The sequence below is a fragment of the Sapajus apella genome, unplaced genomic scaffold (genome assembly GCF_009761245.1).
Source record: "Sapajus apella isolate SASKATOON/1434 unplaced genomic scaffold, GSC_monkey_1.0 scaffold4, whole genome shotgun sequence".
In the NCBI taxonomy this organism is placed as follows: domain Eukaryota; kingdom Metazoa; phylum Chordata; class Mammalia; order Primates; family Cebidae; genus Sapajus; species Sapajus apella.
Window position 1 is genome coordinate 41,324,391 of NW_022436944.1, and position 8,281 is coordinate 41,332,671.

The following is an 8,281-nucleotide window of genomic DNA, read 5'->3' on the forward strand; positions in this document are numbered from 1 at the left end:
TCCCTCTTTCTCCATATTTTGGGATACTGTCAATAAGATTGGTACCAATTCTTCTTTGAATGTCTGATAGAATTCAGCTGTGAATCCATTTGATCCTGGACTTGTTTTTGTTGGCAATTTTTTATTACCATTTCAATCTCACTGCTTGTTATTGGTCTGTTCACAGATTCTCTGTCTTCCTGCTTTAATCTTGTATATTTCCAGGAATTTATCCATCTCCTCTAGGTTTTCTAGTTTATGTATATAAAGTTGTTCATAGTAGTCTTAAGTGATCTTTTGTATTTCTGTGGTATCAGTTGTAATATCTCCTATTTCACTTCTAATTGAGTTTATTTGGATCTTCTCTCTTTGTGATTAACCTCGCTAATGGTCTATCAATTTTTTTTTGTGTTCTCAAAGAACCAGCTTTTTGTTTCACTTATCATTTGTATTGTTCCTTTGTTTCAATTTCATTTAGTTCTGCTCTAATCCATGTTATTTCTTTTTTTCTGCTGGGTTTGGGTTTGGATTGCCATAATTTCAATTTTCTTAAATTTGTTGACACTTGTTTTGCAGATTGTCTATCATATGGTCTATCTTGGAGAATGCTACATGTATGTGCTGATGAATAGAATGTATATTCTTCAGTTGTTGAATAGAATGTGCTGTAAATATCTGTTAAGACCATTTGTTCTGGGGCATAGTTAAAACACATTGTTTCTTTGTTAACTTTCTGTCTTGATAACCTGTCTAGTGCTGTTAGTGGAGAATTAAAGTCCCCCACTATTATTGCGTTGCTGTCTATCTAATTTCTTAGATCTGATAGTAACTGTTTTATAAATTTGAGATCTCCAGTGTTAGGTGCATATATATTTATAATTGTGACTTTTTTTGTTGGACTAGTCATTTTATTATTATATAATGTCCCTTTTTGTCTTTTTTTAACTGCTATTGCTTTAAAGTTTGTTTTCTATAATATGTGAATAGCTCCCCTTGCTCACTTTCAATCTCCATTTACATGGAGGTTTTTCACCCTTTTACCTAAAGTTTATTTGAGTCCCTGTGTGTTAGGTGAGTCTCCTGAAGAGAGCAGAAACTTGGCTGGTGAATTCTTATTTATTCTGCCATTCCGCAGCTTTTAAGTGGATCATTTAGGCCATTTACATTCAATGTTAGTATTGCTATGCGAGATACTATTCTATTTATCATGCTATTTGTTGCTTGAATACATTTTTTAAAAAAATTGTGTTATTGTTATATAGGTCCTGTGAGATTTATGCTTTAAGGGGATTCTATTGTGGTATATTTTGAAAATTTGTTTCAAGATTTAGAGCTCCTTTTAGCAGTTCTTGTAGTGCTGGCTTGGTAGTAGAGAATCCTCTCAGTGTTTGTCTGAAAAAGACTATCTTTTCTTCATTTATCAAGCTCAGTTTAGCTGAACATAAAATTCTTGGCTGATAATTGTTTTCCTTAAGAAGGTTAAAAATAGGACACTATTTTTTTTCTAGCTTGCAGGGTTTCTGCTATGAAGTCTGCTGTTAATCTGATAGGTTTTCCTTTATAGGTTATATGGTGCTTCTTCCTCATAGCTCTTAAGACTTTTTTATTTGTCTTGACTTTAGATAAACTGATGACTATGTGCCTAGACAATGACCTTTTTGAAGTAAATTTCCCAGGTGTTCTTTGAGCTTCTTGTATTTGGATGTCTAGATCTTTAGCAAAGCCAGAGAATCTTTCCTTGATTATTCAATCAAACATGCTTTCCAAACTTTAGATTTTTCTTCTTGCTGTAACGCACCAATTATTCTTAGGTTTGGATGTTTAACATAGTCCCAAATTTCTTGAAGGCTGTGTTCATTAAAATTTTTTTTTTCTTTGTCTTTGATGGATTGCGTTAATTTGAAAGCTGCATCTTCAAGCTCTAAGATTCTGTCTTCTGCTTCTTTGATCCTATTGCTAATACTTTCCAGTGCATTTTCATTTCTCCAGGTGTTTCCTTCATTTCCACAAGTTGTGATTGCTTTTTATTTATGTTATTTATTTCACTGAAGAATTTTCCTTTCATATCCTGTCATGCTTTTTTTTATTTCTTTAAGTTAGACTTCACCTTTCTCTGGTACCTCCTTGATTAGCTTAATAATTGACCTTCTGAATTACTGTTTTGGCAATTCAGAGATTTTGCCTTGGTTTGGATCCACTGCTGGTGAACTGCTATGATCTTTTTGGGGTGTTAAATAACCTTGTTTTGTCATATTTCCAGAACTGTTTTTCTTGTTCCTTCTCATTTGGGTAGATTATGTCAGAGGGAAGATCTGGAATTCAAGGGCTGCTGTTCAGATTCTTTTGTCCCACAACAGTGCTCCCTTGAAGTGGTGTTCTCCCCCTTCCCCACGAATGGGGCTTCTTAAGAGCTGAAATATAGTGATTGTTTTTGCTCTTCTGGGTCTAGCCACCCAGTGGAGCTACTAGGCTTGAGGCTGGTACTGGGGAGTATCTGCTGGTACTGGGGAGTCCTATGATGTGACCCATCTTCAGGCCTTTCAGCCATGGATAACAGCACTTGCTCCAGAGAAGGTAGGAGATGAGTGAAGTGGACTCTGTGAGAGTCCTTGGTTGTGTTTTTGTTTAGTGTGCTGGTTTTGTGTTGGTTGGTCTCCAGTCAGATGGTGCTTTCAAGAGTTCATCAGCTGTGGTTCTATAGGGAGAATGCAAAGTTGCCCTAGGAATACCTGGTGAAGGATACAGGTTTCTCAGGTGGTGTCCAAAGCCATACAGCTCCCAGGAGATTATAGCCTTTTCTTCAGCTACCATGGTGGGTATAGAAAGACCACCAGGTGGGGACAGGAATAGGCATGTCTGAGCATAGCCTTTCCTTGGGTGGGGCTTGCTGTGGCTGCTGTGGAGGATGGGAGTATGAGTCCCAGTCCAATGGAATTATATTCCCAGGGGGATATGGCTGCCTCTGCTGAGTCATACAGGTTACTAAGTAAGTGGGGGAAAGCTGGCAGTCACAGGCCTCACCCCACTCCCATATAGACTGCAGTACTAAAGGCCTGTCTCACTTCCACTGTGGCCCCCCCACCCCGCCCCAGTAGTACCAAGTCTATTTCTTGGCAGCTGATGACCAGGACTGAGAACTTGCCCCAGAATATGAGCCTCTTAACTGAGAAAGCAAGCAGACTCACAGGTTTTCAGTGTCTCATGGAGCCTGCTGCAGTGATCCAGTTTCTTGAAAGGGTCTGTGGATTTTCTTCCCTTTCTTTGAATGTTCCTGTGGTAGTTTTTGAAGCAAAAGTTTATGATATGAGTCTCCACATGCTGCTCTGTCTGTCTGAGCAGGAGCTGCAAGATAGGCGCTGCCTCCTATATGCTATCTTCCTCTCACTTTTCAAGTACTGTCTCTAACCTCTCATTGCATATCAGGGTGGAAAGCATATTACTTCTTTCATGTCTATTTCAATAAACTGTAGTGATATCATATCCCCTATCCTTCCTTTCATGATAAGATGGTGGTATCAGAATCCATGGAAGCATTTCCTCTAGAACCACCTGGCACTGATTTTATTTTACTTATTCTAAGTACTCAGCAGATGTACAAAGTGAAGGAAGCAATAATTCTCTGGGCAAGAAAACAGATGAAGTTCAGCCACATGTCCTTTCTATACCCACTGGTATAACACAGATGCAGTCTTACAGAAATGCTGACCTGCTGCTGCTTGAAACAGTTATTTTCTGAGGACTGAGGAGTCTGGGGTTCAATCGCTATATTTTTATTACTCTTAAGTTCCTGTGGGGGTATGTTTGTTCTATTTGGTTTTTGAAGTTGTAGACTGCTGTGATTTAAGGCAGGGTAAGTCCAGAGTTGTCTTTTAGGAATAAATTATGATTTTATTGAAGTTGCTTTTTTCCTGCACATTTTGTTGGATATACAATAAAACATAAAATGGGACCTTTTCAAAACACAGTAGGGGAAAAAGTGACACAGTTCTGCCATGTACTCTGAACTTTGGAATCTAAGCAATTTAGGAGGTTAGTTGGCTATTTCTTGATAAAGCATAGGAATAAAACTTTACACTTTGTAAGAATGAATGGAAGGAAATACTGAAACTATAGGACGGAAAGACTCAGTTGACCACAGCTGCTTCTAATTCTGTCTCTTCAGTGCCTGCCTTCCAGTGGACCACAGGTCTTCCTTTGGAATTGATAATGTCTCTACCCTGCCTGTTCTTTGGGCTCACTAAAACCCTTTGGGTAGAATGGGAACAAGTCCCTCTTATGTTCAGTCAAGATAAACTTGTAGCATTATAAAGGAATATTTTGAGAAAAGGAAAATAGAGAAACTAAAAGAAGACAAACTGATGGAAAACCTATCCCTTCCCAAAAGAATAAAGAAAAAATAAACACATGGATAAAATGGAGGCCATAGAAATAGATTCATTATTCTCACCAAAGATCAACATGGTGTCTGTGCCATGGCAGGAGCAATTAGTTTCTTCTCTTACCTGAGGCTTCTGCACTTAACCTCAAATCTCTGTTTATTGTGGGCTTTTATCGAGGTTCACTATGGGCTGGTTCAGTTCCTTCGGAAATTATATGACCTGAATGGTAGGTGTTATCCTTGGAGCCTCTATGCTGTAAGGAACCTTTCTAATTTGGCTTTGCTTAAGTCCTAGAATTTTAGTTTTCTGGGTCCCAATTCCATTGACTATGATAGACTAAAATTCTAAAACCTATCTTGGAAGTTGTTGTAAGTTATTATGTCATCTTTATAGTTCTTAGTAGAAGGCCTGGCATAATTTTGAAACTCAAGAAAGTAATCTATAATTTGATTAATAAGGTTAATCAGAAGCATCTATATCTTCTTATGACTGATATTTTCCAATTATCAGTACTTCCTTTTGTTTTAGGCACTCCATGAAAAAAATCGTAAAGTTCCTCCCACAGAGTGAGGTGAACATTGAACATTTAATTCTTTCATTTTCAAGCAGCAATACTGTTTCCCACCTCAGAGATGCTGAAGCAGCTAGAAACAGTAAAAGAATGGCCTTTTGCATTTATGAGAACTTATCAGAATTGGAAAGAAAAACACGTAAAGAGTCAAATTATAAAGAAATTCTGCTCCCCTCTTCTGGATTTGTCTAACAGTGAGTTATCTAATCCACATTTAAATTTCACTTTTCTGTATTCAATTAGCATTGACTATTAAATACCAAGTTATATAATAAACTATGTGTTATACAACGTTATTTTTAGCTGAGTATCAGCTGGGCTGGGCTTGAACCGTAAAGATCAAGGATAGAAGTAAAAACCCAGGAGATTTGGGATTTTAAAAACAAAGCGTAAATTTTAGCCAAACACAAAGTCTAGAACCAAGAAACAGAGCCACTAACTTTAGCTGAGTAGATGTCATTCATGTGCAGTAGTCAAGAGAGCAGAAACAATCATCAGGGAACAGATGACATTAAAAGAGAAATAAATTGTATGAACATAGAAGGAAGTTTGTAAGAATTTTAGGGGTGCTGAAATGGCCCTCAGTCCTAGGGCTTAGATCAACATTTTGTCTTTTCTACTCGCTAGGCATGCAATTATAAAAAGACCACTTCACTCCTGTAAATCAAGTTTTGCTTACCGATAGAAAGGGAATGGTCTTTATCTTACCTACCTTCCAAGTTGCTTGTGACATAACCAATAGGGAAGCACATGATAAACAATTGTGTACTATACACATTAAAAGGTAAAGTAAACTCTGGGTTGGATGCCACATGCAGATATATCTTCTTTGTTCCACATATGGCATTCTAACCTATGAACTATAAAAATATGGATTTCTGGATTTCTTTGAAACACTGAAAGATATGGAGCCTCTGGGCCAGTGTTACTGGATAATAGCAAGAGACAGAGTGTTTGCATTATAACCTGTAATAAGAGACACATGTCTCCTTCCTGCTCAAGATACAGATCTGACAGCCCAGGATATGATTAATCAGAGCTCAGGGCTCAGGAAGCCATTCTCCACATCTGGCAGAGCCCGACAAAATATTTGCAATCAGATTAACAAAGTAGTGACACGATGTTCTATTAGTGGGAACGTGGACATGCAAAATCATTATGCAGAACAATTCATTATCATAGCTGAACATGTGATGGGATTTTAGCTGCATGTGGATTTGGCACAACTCACTGAAGATGCATGGATAAACTCTGTGGCTAAGGCATTGAGAGGAGCTAGAAAGCTAGCTCTTACCACCTAAGCCCAGCTTGAAGAGAAACATAGTTCTGGGATCACCACTCATTTTGCTGCTTCTGAGTCCTTTCACCTCTGCTTTAGCAAGGTACCCTCTTGCATGAACATTTTCTTTTGTCCTTCAACTCTTCTTCCATCCTGGTGTTTAAGATATCACTGGGTTGGGATAGTGGGAGAGATGGCAGTTTTATTTGTTTTTAAATATAAATTCTCCTTTTTGATATAAGCTTTTCTCCTCTGAATAGTCCAGGACATACCTGCCTCTCAAGCACCCTTTCTCAAAGCCAGTTTTTTTTTTTTTTTAAATGCCACAGACTTAGGATATTTTTCACAGTCTGTACTATGAGGGTTGACTTTCTTGCACCTACATTAGGCCACAGCCTTTAAGCACAAAGAGCTTTTCATGACTGCTTACTGAAATATCCAGCAAGAATTTTCATCAGAGCTTTAGTCATGCTCTACCTCTGCTACTTATTAAAAGGGGTTGACTTTATATAACTTGATTAACTCTTCTAAGCTTTAGTTCCTTCTTCCTAAAAATAGGATTTGTAGGAAAAAAGATCAGTGGGCCCTGATTCATTTGGCTACATTTATAACATCAAAATGCAATGAATCTCTATGTGCACTCTGAATTTGTGACTAGCCGGGTAAGCCAGATTTCAGTGTACTTCACAGACCTGAGGACCTTGGACCTGGAAGAGAGAACGACACAAGATGTCTTACTGAGGCCTTTTAGAGTAAGCTATTCTCCAATATACAATTCTTACAGGGTGCTTGTCTAGTCCCTCATTTGGTCACTATCTTTAAGTGTATAACTCCTTGTAGGAAACAACTTCAATAGTGGAAGATAAACACTAAGTTTCATTCACATACAAAACTTCAACTCAACCATTGCAATGTTTATAAAGCACACTCATCATCTTTGAAAAAAGATATCAGTTTCACAGGTCAGGTTCCCAGAAAGTGCACTCTGAAGTAAAAGTGCATGTAAGTTGCAGTGAGCAGAGATAGCGCCACTGCACTCCAGCCTGGGCAACAGAGTGAGACTCATATATATATATATATATATATATATATATATATATATATAATATGTAATGTATGTATTGTAATTTTATTAAGAAATGCTCTTAAGATCAATACTCTTGGAATAAAAAGGAAGGAAGCAGAATTATGCAGAAGAAAATCTTTGGCTGTGATGTAATCTCAACACAATTTTTAGCCAATCCCACAAATAAAAATGGCTGGGATTGCTGTTTAGAGTAGATGAAGAGTAAGCCTTTATATCTACACTGATAAGTTGTTGATTGTGGCTACCTTTAGGAATAAGAGTCACCTTCAAAGTGCCAACTCTACCTAGCCCATGGCAATTTGGAGTGTGGGTGGGAACTAATTTGCTAAATAAATAATTTTTTTTTCATTTCTCAGTACAGATATTTCTGCTTTTGAAGCCACCTAGAGCATTGCATGTACCACTTATTTTGAATGATGCTTTATATTTTACAAACATTGTCTCGATGCCTCCCATGATGCTTCATGAAGCAGATAAAGCAGGTATTATTTAGAGAAAAAGAAACAAAATGTTTCAGACTTTTCCAAACCATTTTGGGAAAAGTAGCCTTTAGCAAGTAATAATCTCTGTGGGATTTAGCTTTCTTTTAAACAAAATATGGGTGCAAATCACTTACCTGCTTAATATTTAGTTCCAAAATTAGGATCTATGAATGTGTACCTTGCACAGATTTGTGTATTTGCTAAGTGGAGGAGCCAACCACAACAGCTGTATCCTGTGGACTTCGATTCCAGGGCTCTACCCACTGCCCCACGCTACCCTGATAGCACTGAGGTCAATGATAGGTCTATTGTCTGAGACTGTAGAAAAGACAAGCACAGAAGTATGTAAAAGAAGAAGGATACAACCTGAGGAAATATTTCCAGTGTACAGGTGTCTTTGGAGTGTTTGAAATTACTTGAATAACACTGAGTAATATTTCCATGTTACATTTGCCTTGAGATTTTTTTTCCACCCCAAATTGAGCAATTTGTGCTCATAAAGTG